The sequence below is a fragment of the Gouania willdenowi genome, chromosome 14 (assembly GCF_900634775.1).
Source record: "Gouania willdenowi chromosome 14, fGouWil2.1, whole genome shotgun sequence".
Lineage (NCBI taxonomy): Eukaryota > Metazoa > Chordata > Actinopteri > Blenniiformes > Gobiesocidae > Gouania > Gouania willdenowi.
Window position 1 is genome coordinate 27,951,561 of NC_041057.1, and position 24,429 is coordinate 27,975,989.

General features: G+C 35.9%; 1 long non-coding RNA gene across 1 annotated transcript in view; it reads right to left on the reverse strand.

Annotated features, from left to right (window-relative positions):
• Positions 1–24,429, reverse strand: part of LOC114475890 (uncharacterized) — a 46,389-nt gene that overhangs the window by 13,176 nt on the left and 8,784 nt on the right. The window contains exons 2-4 of the long non-coding RNA XR_003675515.1: positions 8,184–8,259; positions 4,083–4,171; positions 3,366–3,499 (exon numbers count right to left, since the gene is read on the reverse strand). This is a non-coding gene — a long non-coding RNA (uncharacterized LOC114475890). The remainder of the gene's footprint in view (positions 1–3,365; positions 3,500–4,082; positions 4,172–8,183; positions 8,260–24,429) is intronic.

Genomic DNA, 24,429 nt, shown 5'->3' on the forward strand with positions numbered 1-24,429 from the left:
CACCAGGTTTCCAGGTCAAAACAAATATCTGGCGGCTGCAACTGTTATTACTGATTCGGTCAGAGATGGTCAAACCTTTATCAACGTGAAAAATGTCATTGTCTCATCCGAGGGCCACGTGATCAACATTCATGTCACATATTTCAGTCATTTTTGTGTATTTAAGTCATCTTGTGCCACTTTTGTGTGTTTCTTTTTGTTATTATTGTTGCCATTTTAAAAACTTTTCTATATTTTAATGGGAGTTTTTTTTTTTTGCAACTTTTGGTCAATTTTGTGGGTTCATATTTTCACACACAGGCAGATTTGATGCGATCAATGCATGAGAACACATGATCACATGACTTCTGATTGGATTTTATCCCATGTGACAGGTTTTGTTTTTATTAGTTAATGAAAATATTAATACATTTTGATATAGTTATTGTAAAAGTATATCAAACCACAGTTTGTCACCAGATATGACTATCTTTTTAAATTAGTCATAGTCCAGTTATTGTAACTTTAAAAAAAAAAATCAAATGATTGTCCAATAAATTTAGCAATAAATATTTGTAAAAAGTGAGTTTGGGAGCAGATTATTATCAAATTACAGTAAAGACAACAACAGGAAGTTTGAAGGTCCATTACTATCAATATAATTTAGTGGAAAGCCTAAATTATTCTCTTAAAATCGAGATAGTAAAGATTAAATAGAGGATGTGTATTATGCACATTGCAAAGATAAAGGCCATCACAGTGACCAAGTTCTCATTTCTCTCTGCGGTTCTACAAACTGATGAGAAATGTGGAAATAAAACAAACTGTAGTTTGATGATAAAGGGTGACTTCTCTGTTACCATTACATGCTTGTATTTTAATGATGGCCTGATTGTGTGAACGTGGTTTTACGGTAACCCTGAGACATGTGTGAGTAGCTGATAAACCAGATCCCCGGTCCAAGCGTAACCAGATACCCTCGTATAGATGGCTGTTCTTTGTCTGAGTCCCAGCTTTAAATGAGAACAGTGACAATGTGAAGTTTAAAAACCTGTTATACTAATAGCCAGAAAACCCAGTGAAAATGCTCTTCTGTTTTCACACTGAATAAAGAGGTTTTAATGAACAGTTTTAGAAAGGGAAATTTATGTTAAGCAGCTGGGGTTTTCCACGCAAATATCTGATCAACGAATACATTAATTTAAGGTGCTCTTACAGGTTTGTGTTTTTATTTTTGCTATTTTTTTGTCTTTTTGTTGTAATTGTGTAAATATTTCTGTTATTTTTTGCACATTTTAGTCATTTTGTGCAACTTTTGGTTATTTTTGAGGGTTTCTGTTGTCATTTTATATATTTTTGTGCTACTTTAGTTTATTCGTGTTGTTCTTTCATGTCATTTTGTGTATTTTTGTTGTCATTTTATAAAATTGTCTGTATTTTAGTAATTTTCTGCAACTTTTGGTTAATTTTGTGAATTTATATTTTATATTATCTTTTATTTTATATATTTTTTGTGCTATTGTTGTTGCTTTGCTTTTGTGTCTCTGTTGTCATTGTGTATATTTATGTTATTTGTGTTGTCCTGTTGTGTATACCCCTGTAAATTTGTGTGGGTTTTTCGAGGCATTTTGTGTGATCAGTGGTTCCCAACCTTTATTGTCTTGTGTAAACATTTTGCATTTTTCTCATATCATGTGTACCCCCTCTTCAAGTACCACCTCCATACTTTCATATGCTGTTTCATTTGAGTATCAGTGGACTTTCCTTCTTACTGTGTTTTAAACATAGGTTTCCTAAGGCCACAGACTCAAAATAATAAGTGTATTTAAAAACAAAATAAAAATAATATTGCCAATGCAACGTTCATGTGATTACTTTAATATTAAGTAAATACGATCACCTTTGTAAAATATAGCTTACTAATTATTGTCTTCTATTGTCAGAAGTGTGACTAAATGGCCTCAAGAGCACAAATGAACCCTGTTTAAATAAATTACAGGAAAAGACAATATTGTATTGAGCAATAGTATTGTTAGCTTGTGCTAAATTTGTCCAAAAAAAAGCTTAAAAAGAAACTAGGAACTTTTTCCTATATTTTTTAAATTAATTGACGAATGTTTCCAAGTACTCCCTACAATGTGCTGTTGTACCCCTAGGGGTACCCGTGCCCCTGGTTGGAAATCACTGCACTATATCAATCAGAAACGCTGTTTAAGTGATCGGTGAAGCTGTCCTCGTCTCAGCAGACTTGCTAACACACTGAAAACAGCTAATTTTTAAAGTAAAGCACTCAAAGATGCAGATGTGTGCAGAGGGAGCACAGAGTATGTTCTTGTTTTTAAGCTGAACAGCAGGTCAGGCTGTAATTGAACTTCAAGTTACTTCAGCTCTTATATTTCCAATTAATACAGCTATTCATTTCCATCTGTTTTCAGAGAATTTCAATGCCAAGAGTCACTTACAGAAGGAAAAAAGCAACTGAAAGATAACCCCCATAATGCAGTTCACTCCATTCAGACTTCTTAATGTGTTACTGCTACAAAATTATTTTATTACATCCATTATACAAAATCACAATTAAATGTATTGGATTAATGTTGCTCCCTCTAACCCAGACATGGGCAACTCATTTTATGTGGCCCCCAAAGTAAACAAAAATACACAAAATGAGAAAATAAATATCCAAACTGGAACAAAGAGGCATACACGAAATGACCTCCAAACCACACAGAATGAGAACAAAAATAAACAAAGTGAGAAATTGACAAAATGACTAAAATGACTAATAAATAAAAAAGAGGAAAAAAAAAATGTATATATATATAAAAATAACACAATCAAGACCAAAACACACAAAATTATGGAAAAATCTAAAAAATGACAACAGAGTGATAGAAAAAAAAGAACCACACAAACCTTTTGTTCTTTCCTGTATCAATATTCTGATTAATATTCTAATTTCTAAATGCTGAATGTTTGGAGCTGAATGTTTATATTGTTGCCATTGAATTAAACAATCCCATTTTTATGGCTATTGTACTAAAAAAGTTGAACATCTCTGCTAAAGATGAACATGTTATGTGTACTTGTATTTATTTTATAACATGTCTGCCTACAGACACCAATGAGTCCCCCAAAGCCCAATTAGAGAAAGATCAACTAGTGTTTGGAATGACACCTGTTTTTTACATCTTCTGCCAATAATTTATGAGAAAAAAATATTAAATGAATGAGCAAAAGGATACAATGAGCATCTCCCTCTGAAACCAGCATTAAGAGCACTGAGGTTTTTCTATTTATTTGTCAAAAATGTAAAAATCTTTGTATTCTATTCAACTTTACAGTGCATGTGTGTGATTGAGTGTGTATATATAGTGAGTGTTTACCCTCATGCTTACTGCTGTCAGCCCACGTGCTCGTGAACACAGCTGAATGCTGCTTCCTGCTGGGCTTTACTCTTCAGTCTATGGAAGAATCAGGGAAATCCACTGCTACAGGTCAGTGACGCTGGATGTGTTTCCTGGTCATAAGAGAGAACGAAAAGCAGACGAAAGGAAATAAGAATATAAATAAGTGAAGAATAGTGAAGGTCCATAAATCAAATAGTCATCTTGGGCCTCATATTTTCCGTGATCACAGAATGACAGAAAACTTTTGAAAAAAGACGACATCACCCTTTTACGCACTATTTTTAGCCGGAAAACAAGTGACTGAATGTCTAGCAAGTGTAGCAAACAAACGAGTATGTAAAATTGTGCAATTCACCAGTTTGCGGTATTTAAAGGTTTCACAATCAGTGTTTTGGGACCATATCATCCATTTCCATGGTATTTTTCTCATAAAACAGTGCAAGAACACACGCTACATGCAAAAATATCTTCTTGCAGTTGCAAGATAAAATAGAACTAGGAAATCCCTATTTAGAATCAGAATCAGAATCAGAATCAGAATCATCTTTATTAGCCAAGTGTATGTTGTACACACGAGGAATTTGACTCGGTTACACATTTAAATAAATAAAATGACATTTAAAAAAGAAACGTTGCATATTTAAGCTTCCATTGAGTTCATATATTTGTACATCCGACTCAAGAGAAACTCACCAGTACTGCACGTCACTGCTGTGGGTCAAGGCAGTGTAACATAAGACATGTCAAACTTCTCATGATGTAACCTTGAGTGATTTCAGCTTCTGTAAGTCAAGGGTATAAATATAAAATTAAGAAAAGCACTCAGAAAGTCAAACCTCCACCAAGCACCAAATCTCCTCGTCAGATATTGGCAGTAATCTGAATCAGTGATCCTGATCATGGTACCATGATCATTCACAGGCAATTTCTATCCCAATTCATCTATTTATTTTTTCTATCCCCATTATTAACAATACAGTAGGTCCAAATATATGGGCATACAATTAATTTATTTTTTAATTGCTTTGAAATGCATCACTTGGATGCGATCTTGATGAAACACAATGATGTGTTATCATTGTCAGTTATCTGGATCAGCGATCCTGATCATGATACGATGATTGCAATTAAAGTAACAATCCAGATCTGATCCTGATGAAACCTAATTGTAATTGGGGAACCACCTCGACATAACTGTGCCATATTGTAAAAAGATCAATCAGTTACGAACATAATGATAAAAATTTTTGAAATTTCACAAATGATGAGGGATTGGTAGGGGTGGGCGATATGAGAAAAAAAATCACGATTTTTCCTTTGCAAAATCATGATCGCAATTTTATCACAATTAAACAGCTAAAATGTTCCGAAAGAGAAACATGCTCTGTTTGCTCAAACGTCTCTCAGTGCTTCCAACAGTCAGAACTGATTGAGTTTTACAAAGAACAGACAGACATCTGCACTGAGCCCCCTACAGGCACAAAGGAACTCCGTGCACTGGGAGGGAGTGAGTGTTAGCGGAGCGCATTTCTGCGCTGATTGAGCTCTGATTCTTCGGTTTGTGTCTGTACTGCTGACTTGAGCCTGACTAATAAACGGTGTTGGCAGAGAAAAAAACCTGTTTATGTGCTGTGTATGTTACACACTACAGATAGTTGTACATTTTCCTTGGCTTGGCAGATCGTCGTCATGTTTTAATCCTTCACAATCTAAGGCTACATTCACACTGCAGGACTTAAAAGGAACCTCCACTGTTTTTACAAATGTGGTCTAAAACCTTTGAAATGTCCTTATTAGAAGATCCATGCCTAACAAAACGCAGCACCATATTTTTTTTATTACCTTTTAAAAATAGGACTACTTTACCGTTTGATAGCCTGTGCGCCGCCATGTTGAAATGACGTCATTGATGATGTAAATCGCCCTTTTTAGTTCATTGAGTTAGGAGGTGAAGCATTCAGGATCATTTAGCAGCTTTTTCAGTCAAAATGACAACTTGCTTCCAACTGCTTTGGGTTGCTCTAAAAATCAGTAAAAGTTAAAAAAGTCGATGTAAACCTCTTTCCTTACCGAAATTTATTAAATATAATCCGTGAGCTGAAAAAATCTGTGACCACAGGGGGCAACAGTTCCATCTCTGCTGTTTCTTAGACACCATGAAGAAGAGAAGAAAAGCTCCATGCATGCAAATACAGGCAACCAGGATCGACTGCTCATTAATGCCGACCCAAGTTGAATCTGTCTGCTGCAAAGAACTGGTGTTCTTGTCAGAAATGGTTGAAGGTATGGTTTAATGGTTTAAGTCTGGATTTTTGCTCTTCTTCTCGGCGTCTATGAATCAGCAGAGATGGAACTATCCCCCCCGTGGTCACAGATTTTTTCGGCTCACGAATTTTGTTTGTCAAATTTCTGAATGACCCAAATCAGATTTCTTCAAATGTTGTTTATTAATAAAAGCAATGCTTACCACTCAAACAAATATAAATATGTCATTTGTATGAGGAAAAATTAGGTTTTAAAGGAGACATATCATGCTTTTAAATCCTTCCTTTTTAGATATAAATCATATAGTTGTGGTCTATATAAAGAGGAACTGCAATGCTTGGGTCTGAATTCCTCATTATTATAGCTCCACAGGCCCCTTTTCTACCCCTTTTCTGATGTGCTTCTAAGAGCAACTCGTTTTGGTGAGGTCTCTTTAAATGCAAATGAGACACTTCATACCCCGCCCCCTCTCCAGGTTGCAGAGGTGACATTCGGTTCAACTCCACCCTGTTCGGCCATTTTTGTAGTTTGATAGAAGAGATACGATTATCTAGCTGCGCAGAAACTTTTTATTCACACGTTATTTACAAAATGTCAACAACAGAAGACTTGTCCATCCAGCCTTACATGTTCGAGCCAGAGTCGCACCCGGCAGAGCAAGATGAAAATGAAGATGATGAACCTGCAGAACCCTAACAAGTGAGCTAACACAAGCACCGAGCTAACGCTAGCGCCAAGCTAACGTCATGAAATGTATTTTAATACAGTCTTTTCGGAGACAAAAACGGCAAAATGAATTGACATGAAAACTTTAGACTTAAATTAAACCACGTAGGCCATATCATCAAGGATCTAAAACGAGCACACAGCGCTAACATATGAAGACGGTGCAACTGCTAATGCTAACAAAACAATGACAGGGACGTCTTATCATCACACTTTTTAGCGTTATTTACAGCTTACCGAAGTGCTCTGTTCGTCGCCTCCAAAGATAGAAGGAATTGACCCCTCAATCAGACAAAATCTTTCGGCAAATCCCTCTTTATACTGGCGAAGCAGTCATCCTTGAAGTGCTTCGCGAACACAAAAATGACCTTACCCACAGATGTGGGTACATTTCCATAAAAAATAAAACTGAACCAGGCACTTCGAAAAGGTTCTGGTGCTGGGAGATGGTGTAATGAAGCGTGTGGGTTACTACATCCAACAACCAAACATTTTGACTTATCCTCTCGTAACTTCGGCATCCTTGAGCTTGGACTACAAAATAAAAGCGAGAAATAAAAATGGCGGATTGCTCGAAGTGTTGGGCTTGGAGTCGATGTCCTAATTTGGCAGTTCCGCTGCAAATACTGTGATGTTATTGTTCAAAAAACGTAATAGATAATCGAAAAATCGAAACAGATTGAAAAACATGACCGAAACAGAATATAAAGATATCAACGGAGCACCTGAAGAGACTAATTTGAACTTTTCTGTACTTCTAAACACTCTAAATATACAACAAAATGCATTTAAGGTCTAAAAAAGTGGATTTAGCATGATATGTCCCCTTTAAGTGTTGGTTTCAGGTCGGGCAAAGATATAAATACCTAATGTCTGTCGGACCTGTCGGTTTCGGTTTTGCTCTGTCGGGTTTGGGTCAAAGCTTGAAGGTTCATATTATAAATGGTCTGTGTTTAAAAGCAAATCGGCACCACAAAAAGCCAAAATTAAATATTTGTCTCTCTTTTACTTTCTCCTTGTCCTCCTCTGCACCAGCTCATTCATTCTCTGGCTCCACTGCACAAAAACTTGGAGACAAACGCGTATGCGGGTTAGTTTGGAGCTGCAAACCATTCACACTAGAATATGGTGCATGCCGCATTTTAAAGGGTAATGTGAATGGACAAACAAAAAAATTGGATCCGAGCAAAAAATTTGAATTGAGTATTGAGCATTGAGACTTGCAATGTGAACATAGCCTAATATGGTCAGATCGCACACCATTAGAGAAAGGGATTTTTTTTTATTTTTCTACCTTATCAAATTCACTATATTGATCCGGATCCCCTCCGAACTTTAATGGAATCTTCCATGGCGTGATGTTTATCTTAGGTTAAAATTTTGTCAAAATACATTCAGTGCTTTTGACGAAATCCTGCTGAAAGGCAAACAAACAAATAAATAAATAAATAAATAGCAGTGAAACAGTAGTTGACTCGATTAAGCCTAATTAGCATTTTTTGGCAAAAGTTTGTGACGTTTAACTGCCAATAAAGTTATCTAAATAGGGAAAGATGTTAAAACAAAAATGGGTAAACCTACGCTGAAATGAGTAAACTCTGAGTTAATGAGTTTCTTTTTTAAATAACAATTTTTAAATGCTGATGCTCGAGTCACTTCTTCCTTCCCCTTAGCCTCAATATCCTGAAAGATAAAAACAGCATTGTGTAAGACACGTTGAAGGTGTTTTTATGTAGCAGTAGATGCATTTTCCACTCGTATTTCTGAAAGAAAACTAAGAAAGAAAACAATCAAACCACTAACCTCTTCATTAGATGACTTGTTCCACTCCTCGAGCCACACCTGTTCCAATAATGAGTGTTTGCTCTGCCGCCCTTTGCTAAAATAAAAAAGGGAAACTTTATAAATTGTTTGCAAAAGTCAACAAAGATTCACTAGAGTCTAATGCTGAAGGCACAACGAATGTTTCCTGTACTAAAGAGCAGCAAACTGTCTACGGAACAGCATTTAAATACTACATGAAAAGAAAACATGTCTACACAATCTTCGGTAGTACAGAAGATCTTAAAACACAATATTTGCTTAACTTGAGTGTTTTCATCACTGAAAAGAACAATATGATTTTTTACCAGCCAATAGGCAGCTTCTGTTTTTATCTGAGCACTTCTTTGCTCTCCCTGTGCTCGACGACACGTTGCATGCTAAATGTTCACACAAATGGGTTTAGAAAGATGATCAAACAAGAAAATGTCAGCCCAATTCATGTGTTTACAGGCATTTACAATGATGAGTATGGGTTTGTGGGAGAGGGAGCTCCCATGACGCACTAGGACAGTTGGACATTACGCAAGCAGTGAAAAACCTTGGTTAACCATGAAGTGTTGTGGCGGGAGGCTCGTGGGCTGCATTGCAGGGTGAGATTAATAAAAATTGAATCCAAAACATGAAGAAACAGTAAAGAAAACTAAAGGATAGTGGTTAATTTACTCCAATTACTTTAAAAATGATCAACTAAAAACAATTGTTAAAATATTAATACAAGATAAACTGAGAAGCACACACAAAGTAAAAATTATAAAATTGCAGCTTGATGGTGATCAAATTCTGCATCATTGGATTGCTGCTGCTGTTGCACTTTTATGAAAGAAAATCTCAATAATTGTGTTTTGTAAAACTCAAGATTTGAACAACAGATGTCTAGAACAGTAAACTTTGCCAATATAAAAACCTTTATGAACTTTTGTGTTTGTTCTGCTGACTCATCATGAGAGATTCTACAAGTATTCACACTACTACCTCCACAGGCAGGGCTGCGCCTCCCTACACAAGCATAAAGTCAGCAAAATGATGGTCCATTGTTCTATGAATCTGTGATAACCACATTTATTTATTTATCTGAATAATATCCACTGTAATATCTATATCCACCAGGAACTTTATTATTATTTACGCATTAGTACATTGTTTTAATCCAAAATAAAATGGGTTAAAAGTGACCAAAAATAGGGGAAAAGGTGGTGAAATGGGATTTTAAAAACCACAGAAAAAGTGGTAAAAAGGTTTGTCAATATTGGCGTAAAAGTGGCAGAAATTGGGAGTAACTTGAAGGCTGAGATACTCAGCATTTTTGCCCTCACTAGTAAACAACTAGGTGGACCCAACATGTATACCTGTGAACTAGTTAAAGTAAGATATCTACTAGTAAAGCCATCTGCAGCAGCACTAATGAACTAGTGATGTAAAAGTGTGTACTAACTTATTAGTGTCTGGAAAATAAGCACCCGGTAACTATAGGAACAACAAGTTCTGATGAACTACGGCCAGACCACGTCTCTGCGCCAAATAGCACGCACCATGCTCCCGAGAATCGAGTCAAATGACTCGGTTCCTCCAAGTAAAACAAATTAAATTGTGCAACGTAAAAACGTAATCTACGTTGAATTGCCTTTGAAGCGATATATCACACGACTATGTTCAGATAAATCAAAAAGGCTCTTGACAGCCACTCGTAGAATATCTATGTCAAATTACAACCCGATTCAACGAGCATTAACGGAGGAGTAGTCATTTGAAAAATGGGGCCCCCTGGCATCCCCGTGGCACATACGAAGTAATGGGCCCCATTCATATGTTGGTATGTGTCAAGAATTCGGTACCACCAACTGTTGCAATATTTGACTCACAAATAAATAAGAAAACGGCTTTAATAGAAATTGCCAAAAAAAAATTACCTTTGAAACAATATATCACACGACTATGTTCCCATAAATTTGAAAATTACCAGAAATGGGGGGGTAGGCCCACGTGCCCCATTTAAAAAAGGGCTCCGAGCGTCTCGTCATATTAATTCATAAAGTATTCACACCAAACTGCATTCCGATCTAACAAGGACTAACGGAAGAGTAGTCATTTGAAAAATGGGGCCCCCCTTGTGCCCCCGTGACACTGATTCGGTACCACCAATCGTTATAATATTTGACTCGGAAAAAAATTTATTTTTTCTTTTGGGGCCCTCCTGGGCCCGAAATCAAAACTCGGGTTTCGAGCATCCATGCGTACCAATCTGTTCATGAATAATGAAGACGAAGAAGACAAAGACGAAGACGAAGAAGACAAAGACGAAGACGAAGAAGCTAGTTTGAAGTTATTTCTATTTAATATTTAATATAACGGTTGATTATTTTTTTCTTAGAGCCAAAATACAGTATCTATACTTGCAGACAGAACAATATTTAATACTAATAAGGTTGTCTAGTTATAGACATGTTGTTATATGATCATTTTGGGGGCCACGGGATCTAAACTCGCTTGGGGCCCCAATTTGGTCCAAGATGTCCACAGGAGTGGAGAACGTGGGAAAATGGCAGGACCTCCATTTAAAAAGCTTTTAATATTAATTTGGTGAATATGTGTTAAAGCACTAACTGTGATCAAAGATGATAATATACTGTGATTAAATTGAACAAACAGCACCTAAAGGAAACATCTCATGCTCTCATGACTGTTCCTGACCCAGAAGACAACTGGAAAAGCAAAGATAAGATCCTCCCAGTGCTGACCCAGTCAGTGCAGACATTCCTGAGGCTCCAATCCTCCCAACTGACCCTGCAGTGTTATCTCACAACCTATTACACCATTTATGCTTACAAACCCACTCATCAACAACAATGTTGGTGCATCTGGAACACAGAAGAAGAAAACACAAGTTTCCTCTTGTTCTCACCTCCCAGCTCTTCCCAAACACACAGGGAAAGTGGCGTGACTTGGTGTACCAGTTCTCCCGCGCTCCGCCTAATGCCAGATCTCAGCATCTCATTTTACACTCAAGTCCTGTGCATTCATGTCGTCCAGGTTACTCAATAGTAATCTGTAGCCACGCCCACAATTCAAAGTGGATGGCACACATTGACAAGCGGGCACACAGCTGGCATCATTAGCTTCAGTGGGTGCAGCAGGTGATTCATGAGGGCAAACCAGCCTTTCTTATGAAATAATCCACTTTATTCCACATTGATTACTGTAATTAACAACATGGTGAGGATTCACGTGAGTATTGAAACAGGTCTTCTACTTCCCGCCTACACACTGCTCTCTGATCCGCATGGGAAGCAGAGCTGCTGGCATTCTTAAGTGAAGCCAACACAGATTAGGCAAAGCAAGAAAGGAGATCAAACCATGATAAATATTCAAACTTGTTCTCATATCACAATTTTAAATAATCACCTTTGTAAAATTTAGATCATCTTTTTTTTTTTTAAATAAACATACCCTCTACATTGAGGCAGGGGTATGTGATGCTTTAGTAAACAAATAACCATAATTTCCTTTCCGTTGTGATTTTATTACCCCCCCATATTTGAGTTTCGATCGGGCCCAAAAAATCCAGCAAGACCCAACCCGGGACCGGGGGCACACTACCGTGGGAACAGAAATGTTCACTAGTCTTTTCCCTGCTTATGCCCACCCTTTCCCCAGCCTCCCAGCCAATCAACACTCAGAACACATGTAAACAAAGACACACATTGGCAGAGAAAGCTGCACGTAACCATGATGCCTTCTCGGCCATGGGAAAACTCAGCATCAGTTAATCACTGAATACACACTAGTGGAACATAACGGGAACATACAGTAGAACCCAGTCCGTTACAGCATAGCAGACCAGACCGCGTGGAGAGGAGACCTGACTGAAGCACGTAGTCATAGTTGTTCCCTGCACTCCAGCAGCAAGTGAGGAATGAGCAAAATCAGCAAATAATATTCAGTGAATGTGAACGCTGTACAACAAAACTCAACACAACGCCATCAATATCCCGTCTCACTACTAGCAGAAATCACTTTAGAAATGATACCACAACAATACATTAGTGTTTTGTGTTTATTAAAAAATAAAATTAATGTAATAGAGATTATTTTTAAAAAAAGTTAAACATGAAGCCCGAGCCCGGCCCGGCAGCTGAGCGGGAAAATGAGAATCTAAACTCTACCCCATATAGATTACGAATCTAGAGCTTATGATTTTCTGTGATGAAAAAAGGGAATTTACTTCCTGGAGAAAAAGAAAAAAAGAAAGAAAAAAATCATGGATTTCCACGATATTTTTCACTGTAAAACTGGTGATCCAATGTTTAGCTTTAGCAAGTGCAGCAAACAGCTGGACACGTCAAGTCTTGCACAAAATCTGATATATGATTTTGAGTGCTTGATTTCTTCACATTTCTGCTGTGTATAAACATTAAATAATAAAATGAATGACAATAGTGAACTCCATTAACCATATTTCCCATTTTTAATAGTTTAATAGCCTGTAAAGACATCTGATTTCTGATTAGGAAAAAACTTTGAACGGAAATGTATAAATAGACCCATAAATAACATGGAAATGGGAAGGAAGGAATTTTGATTACTAATGTCAGTGGTTATTAAGAATTATATTTATTAAATATTAAGTAATTCACCAGTATTATGGGCTGTGACTCCCTGACTATGGTTAGTGGTTCTTTATATGAGCGTGAAACATAAACTGAGCAACTGATCACTTAACAATTACAAACCTCAGTGTGCTTTTAGAAAGTCTCTGAAAAATAAAAATGACTAATAATGGAAGTCAGCACAGAATAGTTCACTATTGTCTGTTTATTTTTCATGTACAATTCCCACAGTTTGATCATTCTATAATTTACTGTACAGTAAAATATAGTTACTGTAGCAAAATGTACAGTAATAGAAAGATTAAAGCAAGTATTTCACATTATTAGTTTTAATATTGGTTCTTAAAGTGAGCTGTTAGAAAAAAAAGAGAGAAAATGATTCAGATGTTCCTGCTATCAAATGAGTATTAAATAACACTATAAATTCATCAATTCCTCCACATCCAGTTTGAATATTCCAGTAAACTCCTCTCTAATGTCTAATTTTGTGAGTGGCTTCATTCATGACACAAACGAGGAGGAGGAATTGTTCTTCGGTAAGACACACGCACGAACTCACACACTGACCGTCCACCACTTCCTCCTGTCCACACAGTCCACTCTCATATAGTAGTTATGAAATATGCCACTCATCATAATACTTCCCTTTGTGTGTAACTGAGGCGTACAATAGTTCGCACAAGTCTACACAATTAAAGTGGGATATCGGCGTAAAGACTTCCTTTATGTGCATAAAAACCTATAATAACTACAAGTGAAGAAATACATTTCCATCATGTCACAGATTTACAAAACACGTGACGGGATGTGACCTGTGGAATAATAAAGAATAACGTCTTCTTACAAAAACAAAAAGCTAAATCAAATCTTAAAAGCAAAAGATAAAGAGACAGAATAAAAGGAAATTTGTTTACATAAAATAGAAGTATAAAAATTTCAAAAGCACACAACTGTCAGCTAACGCTAAACTACTCAGAGCAGGATAGATTTATGAACTAGTCAGATGATGCATGTGACTTAGACTGATTTAATTCTCAATATGTGAACATTGGAAATATAGTTTCCCATGTAGTCTGTGATGGTTGGTTTAATTCAGATAGTCCAGCATATTCCCACACTCCAAAAACATGTACACTATATTAATGTTGTTATTTTTGTTAGTCACTCCACATCTTCTAAAAGTCAAATTTAGGTCTGTAGGTTTTTAATCAACATTATACAATCCAAATATTAACTGTAGTCAAATCAGTTTCAGTCCCAATCTGTTCACATTGAATCTGAGTTTAAATTACGTAAGATTTAAGGGTATGTGTTAAGAAAAACTACACTAAATATGTCAGATAATTAATAATTATGGCTGTATTTGATGACGGCAATGACATCATTGTATAGAAGTCACTCAGTAGAGGATTTAATTAGCATGAATTAGTGCCACCGTCTTATCAAATGTTCTGAAAGAGCTGATATGTACACTTGACATAGTTTATAGTGACACATGCAGGAAGAACTGACCAATGATAATTGTCCCACTCAACCAAATTCATTGTGGATTTTATACAAGGGTTATTACTCCAAGGGCCACATTGTCAACATTAATGTCTGAGCATTAATACAGGAAAGAACAAATGGTTTTGTCTGTATTTGAAGATTTCTTTATTATTTTAAGGTTTCTGTATTCTTTTATGGAGCTGCTTTTTAAACCTCTTTGTACTGTGTATAATGACAATAAAGGATTTCAGTTCAATTTCTGTGGTGTTGTCATTTGATTTAACTTTATTTTCCCCTCATTTTATTTTTTTTGTTGTTGTTCTATATTTGTGTTTTTTTTTTGTTAAAGTTAGTGGTTAGTGTATTTTTCTATGATTTAGTGAGTTTTGTAGAGGCATTTTCAATATTTTTCTTGTTGGTTTATATCGTTTTCTGTATATTTTTCTGTATGTTTTTTTGAGGCATTTTGTGTATATTCATGTAATCTTGCATGTTTTTAGAGTAATCTTTGTGTGTTTCAGTTATCATTTTGCATACTTTTTTGCAATTTTTTTGCTTTGGTAGTAATTTTGTTTATTTTTCTGTAATTTTCATTTAATTTTTTTGTCATTTTGTGTATTTTCAGCTATTTTTGCAGTCAATTTGTGTATTTTTGTGTGTGTGTGTTTCAGTAATTCTTCATTTTTGAAGTGATTTTTTTTGTATTTTGGTCATTATTTTGTATACTGTTTTTATTTTTGTGTTTTTATGTAATGGTTTTGAGAGTAATTGTGTTTACTTTTACTGTTGTTTTGTTGTCTCTTGTTTTTATCATTTTACACAGTTTTGTTGACGCCTGCAGAAAATTAGACTACGGAACCCTTTTTCATTAGACGTAACCTAATAATAATTATTATTATTACTTCTTACAGTGAGAGAGAATGCTGGAGGGCAGGAAGAAACAACTTTTGAGGCTACCAAGAAGGAACTCGTGCGTGTGATTCGGTTTTAGTCATAAATTTTTTACTAAAATGCAACTTAATTTTAATCCGAGCACTGCACTAATGTAAAAACAAAGTGACAATTCAATATTGATTGTACAGCTTTTATACATCTGACAGTTTATAAATGAATCTTCTGCTTAAATAAATCATGACTTAAAGCAATGTTTCTGATAAAGGATTTCATTATTTAAAAAAAAAAATGTAGGTGTAAAATACCTGTTATGTGTCCCTGCTTGCAGCTTTTTAAATAAGGTAAACATAGAGACAGTTGGTTATTTATTTAGTTTTCTAGGGTACACCTGATGTAATGATTGATAATTTGGATTAAAAATAAAAATAAAATAAATAAAATAATTAAAAAATACATAGGTTTGAGGAGATCAAAATCACTCACTAATGGGGTTTTATCCTTTTGAAATAAAAATCTTTATATCTAATAAAATATTGAAGGTTAATCACAGGAATGGCTGCAAAATTTCTGAGTGACTTGTATCAGAATATTTTAGTGCAGAAATGCCAGCAGCACATGGGTTTGGTCTGGACTGGTTTCTCTGGGTCTGCTCATGGGTCAATTCCAGATCGGCTACTCAACTAATCCTGCTTTAGCCTGGTATGCACTTCCTGTGGCTCCGTGTGTCTTTCAGAGTGAATGATTATTATATTAGAATGATGACAAGACACCGACTGACACATGCTTGGGATGGCTGAGATGTGACAGAGATTGACTCACGCACACACAGAGACAAGTAGTGTGTGTGCTCTGATTTACAAGTCACTCTGGTATTCATCTGTGAGGGAGTAAAGATGAGTAAGTCACAAGACGTTTAGGCAAATCCCTTTCTCTAATCCAGGGCTGTTAAACTTGTTTTAGTTCAGGGGTCAAATACGAAGTTTGATCTCAAATGAGCCGCAGGTTATGGGTGGGAAAACTAGGAATTTCAACAATATTGTCACATAAAAGGATATATAATATCCAAGCAATAAGCAGAGGTGAATACAACGGCTTACAAGTACTCACATTACTGTAATTGAGATGCTTTTATTAGGTACTTGTACTTTTTTTAATATATTTTTTTAAATCAGTAATTTTACTTGTACTTAAGTACGTTTTAAAATAAGTAATTAGTTACATTTCTATGCCCAACCATTACTGAGTAAATTATTATTTTTTTGTGATAATTTTTTTATTTCCGTTTCGTTGAACATTTTCCATAATTATGCTCTTAGTCGTGCCATTTCATATCAACGCCCAGACAATTTCTTTGGTTCAGGTTGTGGTTTCTATACCTATTATGTTGTTAGCCACATGGTACAATTGGCATGGCACTGTTTTAGAGTTCATACTGTATATGTAACTGTACTTACAGGCTGATCATCTTTATTTCATTTGAATTTAATTTGTTGGCATTATTTTATTTTTAAAAAAGATTGGACTTTTTGACAAACCTTTTATTTTGCACAGATGACTTAGTGGAAAATAAATGAAGTTAAAATTGTATAAAATGCATTTTTATGCAAGGAAACTGTGGCAAAATGTATTGCCAAAAATGGGGGTGAAGGTAACTCGTAACTTTTACTAATATTTAATGTAATATTTAATTCAGCTACTTTTTACTTGTACTTGAGTATTCGATGTATGTCTTACTTGTACTTGTACATGAGTACAAATTCAATCAAGTAACAGTACTTCTACTTGAGTAGGATACTGTATCAGTACGCTTTACACCTCTGGCAATAAGTGATAGATATCAATCCCTGTAGGATCTTCACTTTAGGTACACATTTTTATTTCATTTTTGAAAAGTTTGTGAAATTATTCAAGAGAAATTGCAGAATTTTGGGAAAATTGAGAGTTCATTCAACAAAAAATTCAAATAACTGCAATGATGTGATGAGGAACTAAGATATGTACAAATGAATTAGTTTGTAATTTCCTCAATGATTCACAATTAAGTCATTTAAACTTTATCCAGTGGGCTGAATCAGATGTTCTAAACGGCCAGATTTAAGCCCCCTGGCCTTAGGGTTGACACTAATGCTCTCGTATTATGCTAACCTTTAAATTATGAAAGAGAACAAAAAAAACAACATGTAAAATCAAATAAAACTAAACTTTTCCAAAGAAACCCTTTAGCAGCTGCTACTCTTAGTTACTAATAGTTAGGTTGCATTTAAAAAAAAAAAATGGTAGACAATAAGTCCTATATTTTCTGAGTATCTGTACTTTACGTGAGTATCATTTTTGTGGAATACTTATTATTTTCACTCCACTACATTCGAAAGACACATATTGTACTTTTGACTATAGAATCTATACATTTTTCATACTTAACTATTTTTTTATTCAAATACTTTCAAATGCTTTCCCTAAGTCAAACATGTACAACTGGCCCAACATGCAGCCCTTGGTCTTATTTTGTGTATATATATATATAATACACATAATTTTTCCCAAAAAAACTAAAATAACCAAACAATATACAAAACGATAACAATAATAAAAAAAAATACTTCAATAACATATAAAATGTACATAAATATGACACAAAATGACTACAAAAACATAGAAAATTGCAGAAGGATACACAAAATAACAAAAATACACAGAAAGATGACAAACATATCAGGACAATACATAATTTCATGACAAAAATACATAAAATGCCTCCAAGAAACATACAAAATAGAGGAAAATTCACAATAGGACTACCAAAATGAAATTTCAATCTCATTTTAGAATGGATGCAGGTTGAGTGGTTCTGTTTTGTTTTGAGAAAATGATTTTTATTTATTATTTTATTTTATTCATGAGGATTATTAAATGTGTGTCTTAATATTTCTTATTTTTACATCTGGTATATCATTAGTTGTATTTATAATTTGACATATTGTAGTTGATGTGATTGTCTGTTCTATATTTGTATTTTATTGTTCACTCTGTGGACCCCAGGTTGACTCGCGGTTTACCATTAGTGGCAAAACTACTATTCTTCAGTACTCAAGTAAAAGTATAGATACTTGAATAAAAAATGACTTTGGTAAAAGTTAAAGTATTGAAGCAGCTCCCTTACTTGAGTAAAAGTACTAAAGTACATGCTACTAAATGTACTTTAGTACTTTTAGTCCAACTTAAGTAAAAAAGTAAAAAGTAGTAAAACAAATGTCCCTTCAATAATAAGACAGGGTTTTTAAACCAGAAAATTCCATATCTTTTATTTTTTTCAAAAACCTTATAGAAAACTGGCACATGGAAACAAATTAAATCTGTTACCTTTGAACACCTGGAGAATTTGGCACCCAATAAAAACAATTTGTAAATAAAATTTGTCAATAAAAAAAGGGCAAATGCTCAATAAAACCCAGAGCAACTTTGAGTTTAACATTTTTAAGAACTTGTAGAAAACTGGTATATGGAAATAAATTAAAAATGTTACCCTTTAAGAACACCTGAACAATTTAGCACTTAAAGATACAATTTGTACATAAAATGTTTCAAGGTAAAAGAAATAAAATGCAAATGCTCAATTAAACCGAGAGCAGCTTTGAGTTTAACACTTTTAAAAAGTTGAGAATGTTAGCCATAAAACTAAGGGACCTGCCAAACCGTCATCTTCGAAGCTCGTTAAAGTAACAAGCACATTTTTAAAATGTAAAGAGTAGAAAGTACAGGTATTTGTTTAAAAAAGTAAGGAGTAAAAGTAAAAAGTCGCCAAAAAATGAATACTCCACTAAAGTACAGATACCAGAAAAAACTACTTAAGTACAGTACTTGTCCCCTCTGCTGGTTACTAAGGCACCAGCTAATGGGAATCCTTAATAAAAAATAAAAAAAAAACTTAAAATGTGAGTAAAATGAACAAATGAACTCTAAACACACACACAAAAATAAATATAGACAGAACCCTTTGTCTTTTCTGTATTATTGGTGATTAGATTGGTGATTATTCTAAATGCTGACATAATAAAGTGCCCTCGGATCAACCAATCACCATTTTGCAGCCCTGCTGTGATAAAAGTTGCTCATTTTGGCCTTAAGTAATATTTGGACTGAGCTACTTTTACTTGTAATAGAGTGATTTTTAACAAGGAGTAGCTTGTAGTACTTTCACTCAATGAAGAAATGAAGTTGCGTACTTTGTCCACCTCGGCTTGTAAGTAATCCTGCTTTTTCAGGATCTAATCCACACAATAAGGTGATGACGCAGTTACAAATATTTGGTTTCCAAATGAACTGATGAATTGTTGAAGGTAAACTTTAGAGATCTGTTACTACAATGAGTCAGCAGCATACGGAAACACTGAACCTGATCCTGATGTGTCACCCATGTTCAGGTTAACATGAGTAGCAGGTTTCACATCTCCATTGGATCAGAAGAAAGCTGAGTAAGGTTCTTCTAAGAAAGAGGTAATATGCTGTCATTATACACACAGGAGTCACAGTAAACTCTCCCTAACATTTGGTTTAGTCACAACTCCATCATCGACGTTTGCTCATATAAATTAGTGACGTGGTCACAAATTAGATGAAACAAGTGTGAATCATAAATCAAACAAAGCAGCAGCAGAGAAACATTCTTATTATTTGCTTTGTGTAATTGTCACAGGTGTTTGAACATATGGTAAAATTAATAGACATTATTTAACAGTTTTATTCAATATTGATATGTTTTAAGCACATATAAAGGACAATTTTGTTGTTTTTGCATATTTACCTCATTTCAATGAACCTGGAATATCAAAATATTGAAATTGGAAGAAGATTTGTCAAAAAACAAGACAACCCCCCCCCAACATTGTCTACTTGTGTAATTTATACAACATGTTTTATTCTAATCACTTTGTGACATTAAAAACATTGCACAGTGTATTTCTAACAACAATTTTTCTAACTAATAAACTATGTTTGGATTATATTGTGAAATAACATGTCAGAAATAAACTTAAACCTTAAACTTGTGCTGCATAAACATAGGCCCTCCGAAAATGTAGCAAATAGTTTATCAAACATAAAACATCATTTATTTATATTTTACAGGTAACTTTTAACGAGTATGTAACTGTTGCTATGAAAAAGCTTTCAGTTATGTGTGTGCGACAATACATTATAGTATTTCATGCATTTTTCATTTTTATCAGAGATGAAGTTGGTCTAATATTCAAGAATTAGCAGCCCTGGCAATAATGTGGATAATGTGACTGGTGACCTAAGGGCTGCATTTAATTTTGTGTGGCCCCCAAAATTACCACACACAATGACTCCAAGAATACAAAACACACAGAAAAAAACACAAAACAAAAGAAAAAAACACAAAACAAAAGCAAAAATACACAGAATAACCATAAAAACATACAGTTTCAGAGAAATACACAAAAGGACAACAAAAAACATAAAAGATAGAATAAAAAACTTCTCCAGAAATACACATAACATCCACAAGTGTATTTAAAAAAAAAAAGAAAAATATACAACAAAATACTCAAAATTACTTATAATGCACAAAAAAACATTTACAAAATGACACTAAAAACTCACAAAAATACCAAAAATGACACAAAAAATACACAAAGCATAAAAAATGTACAAAAAACTAAACCTAAACACTGTTATTTGCTGTATAAATGCTCAGATTGGGGATAATTCTAAATACTAAAATATTGATAATGTGACAAACACATTTTTGTGGCCATCGCTTTGATAAAAGTTACCTATCTCTGAGCAACTGTAAATAGAAACAAGCTCAACTAAGCTTATCTTTTAAGCATGAAGTAAACCATTTACCTATGATTACTGACAGTAATATAATGGTGGATGACTCATGCTGTGACTAACTTCAAATATTTACAACATTGCCAATCTTCCCAGAGTCACTCTTATCTCGAAGCGTCTCTAAGTTGGAAGATTAAACAAATGCTGCTCAGTCACTGATGCTGGTGTCATAATAACAGATCCTTTCACAGGTGCACCACTTTTGTCTAAAGTCTGTGTATTCATCCTTTCCTTCCTAGGCCCTGCTGAAATGTGATGAAAACACACCTGGTGTGTGTCTTTTTATTTTGCTACGCCTGATTTAAAAAGCGGTTTAGCTTCCTCTGTTAAAGAAGCCTCATTGACTCCCAGCAGGAAGCAGACAGAGAGGAGACGAGGACCAGTGACTGTTGCTCATGTCAGGAGCAGAATGACTGGGAGGGTTACTGGTGCTGTACCGCCCTCTAATGGCAAAACTGCATTATTTTGGAAGTATAGAGCAGTGATGAGCAACTGTAGATCATTCTGTCATAATGATTAATATGTATCCTATCGGTTGCTGTACTTGTTTTCAATGCACATGCTGCGCCAGTCTGTTTTTATTTCTTGCAAGTAATTCCACAGATACAGCGACGTTGTTAAACTTGTCATCACAAGCATCCCAACTAAATCCTTACCATGAACTCCTCAATTATTTTGACATGGTGTCAGAAGAAGTATTGAGCCTATCGCCGGTGAGTTTTTAAGCCATTTTGTGCAATTCCAGAAGATTAAAAAAAAAAGTGTTACAGCTAGCTAACGTAATGGCGGAGGGATTTTGCAGACCCAACCTGCTCGTTTTTGAAGGAGACCTCGCCAAGAACTGCCATGTTTTTAAAAGGGAATATGACATCTTTATTGAGGCAGCACACTCAGACAAACCTGCAAAGACCAAAGCTTATATCCTACTCAATCTCGGTGGAGCAAAAGCCATTGAACGGGAACGTTCGTTCATCTACTCTATGCCGCAGAAGTTAAGGCGCCAGGTGACAATGGGGCTGTCCTCGTCCTGGCTGAGTCCAGAGAAAACACTGAGTGTCTCAAATACAAATTCCGGGAAGTGTGAAATCCACAACACAATAAAACAATGGAAAGACACAAGTTTCACACACAAAATCAAAAACAAGGTGAGAATATTGAATCATTCATTAGTGAGCTAAAAATTAAATCCAAAAGTTGCCACTTTGGTGAGCTAATGGATGAACTGATCTGCGATAGAATTGTGTGTGGCATAAATAATGACAGCATCAGAAAAGCATTGCTGCGTGATAGTGACAACGGAGAAATAAGGATGTGCATTAATCCTAAAGACTTGAACACTGCTCTTAAAAGGCCCCACTACCCAATGCGTAGTGTGGAGGAAGTTGCCAGGCGCAACTCTGTTTTCTGCGCTTAAAACTAAAAGCTAATTTTGTCAAATAAAACTGGATCAAAAGTCATCCATTTTCACCTTTCAGACGCTACAGGTTTCTCCACATGCCATTTGGTATAACCTCAGAAAGTGAAGTTTTCCAGCGCTCAATGGAACAACTGTTTCCTGGTTACCCATGTGCTATCATAGTCGATGATATAATCATGGGAGGTCGTGATGCTACAGAACACAATGCCAACTTAAGTATCGCTGCACCATTCAGGCAGCTAACTCATAAAGACACTGCCTGGTCTTGGCTTCCACAACACCAACAACCATTTGAATATCTGAAGTCATGCTTATCCAGCTCACCAGCCTTGTCGTACTATGACGTTAACAAACCAGTGACGTTAACCTGCGATGCATCACGTTATGGACTAGGTGCAGCTTGTTTGCAGCATAAAAAGCCTGTTGCATATGCATCTCGTACTCTCTCAGACACGAAAACTTGCTATGCACAGATAGAAAAAGAACTGCTTGCGTTGTCTTTGCTTGCTCAAAGTTTAAAGACTACATCAATGGAAAATACACAGTCATTGAAACAGACCACCAACCCCTGGTCACCATCCTGAAGAAGCCAATCCACACAGGTCCTGCTCGTTTGCAGAGGATGTTTTCAGTTACAAGCTTTTGACATCACTCTTGTCTACAAAAAGGGTAAATGCATGTATCTAACCAATACCCTGCCAAGAGCTCCAACAAAGACTGTATCTCAAACAGAGTACAAGTAACACATTTGAAGTTATGTCAGTCATTTTCAGACTCGTAGAACTCAGAGCACACACAGTGAGAGACCAACTACTCCAAACTCTAAGGGCCGTGATTCAGAACGGATGGCCAAACAAAGAACGCCAGGTAACTCCCCCTGTTCAACCATTTTTTCCTTACAGAAATTAGTTGGTGATGGAGAAAGGCATCGTCATCAAAGGCCACAGACCAGTTATTCCAGACTCACTGCAGCATGAATTCATCCAAATCATGCACAGAGGTCACCCCAGCCTTGACTCCACAAAGTGCATAGCCAGAAGCACTGTGTTTTGACCCACCATGAACATAGACATTACAAAGGAACTTCAGTCTTGGGCGGTGTGTAATGCTACTCGCCCACACCAACAAAAGGAACCTTTACAACCACATCCAGGTCCTACCCTGCCATGGTCCACAGTCGCAACCAATCTATTTCAATGGCATGGTCAGCAATACTCCGTAGTGGAGTATTGCTACATATTCAGGTTGGTTTGAAATAGACCTTCTCCGTGATACGACTTCAGCCACTGTAATCAAAAAGCTAAAGAGACATTTTTCTGTGCACCGAGCACCTCACACCCTAATCTCTGACAACGCAAGACAATACACAAGCCAACATGTCAAAGACTTTGCGGAACAGTGGGACTATTCACGTCACCAGTAGTCCTGAATATCCACAGTCAAACGGACTGGCTGAACGTGCAGTCCACAGCGCCAAACAGCTGATAGAAAAGTCTCACCAAATTGGATCTGACGTGTTTTTCAACCTGCTAAACATGACAAACATTCCTTGTGACATTACACTGGGCTCACCTGCAGAACGTCTTATGTCACGTCAAACACGTTCAACCTTTCCAGTCAACACCAAACTGCTGGCCCCTGCACCAAAGAGCTTAGTGCATTACACAACACAACTCCAAAAGAAAACACTCATCCAAAAAAAAATGCCACTCGCAGAAGGTCAAGTTGTCAGGTTGCAAACTACAAGAGGACACAACCGCATCGGCATGGTGAAGCAGCTGTGTAAAGAGTTTCGCTCCTACATCATCGAATCGAATGGAGGTGTCTACCGAAGAAATCGCAGCCACATTCTTCATGTTGCCACCACCTCAACACGTCGACCTTGCAGACGAAGTAACACCAGACCCTGTCTCTCTCTCCCCGCAGATCCGGCAGGTGCCTTGTTTTTCTCTTCCGAATGCTCAGC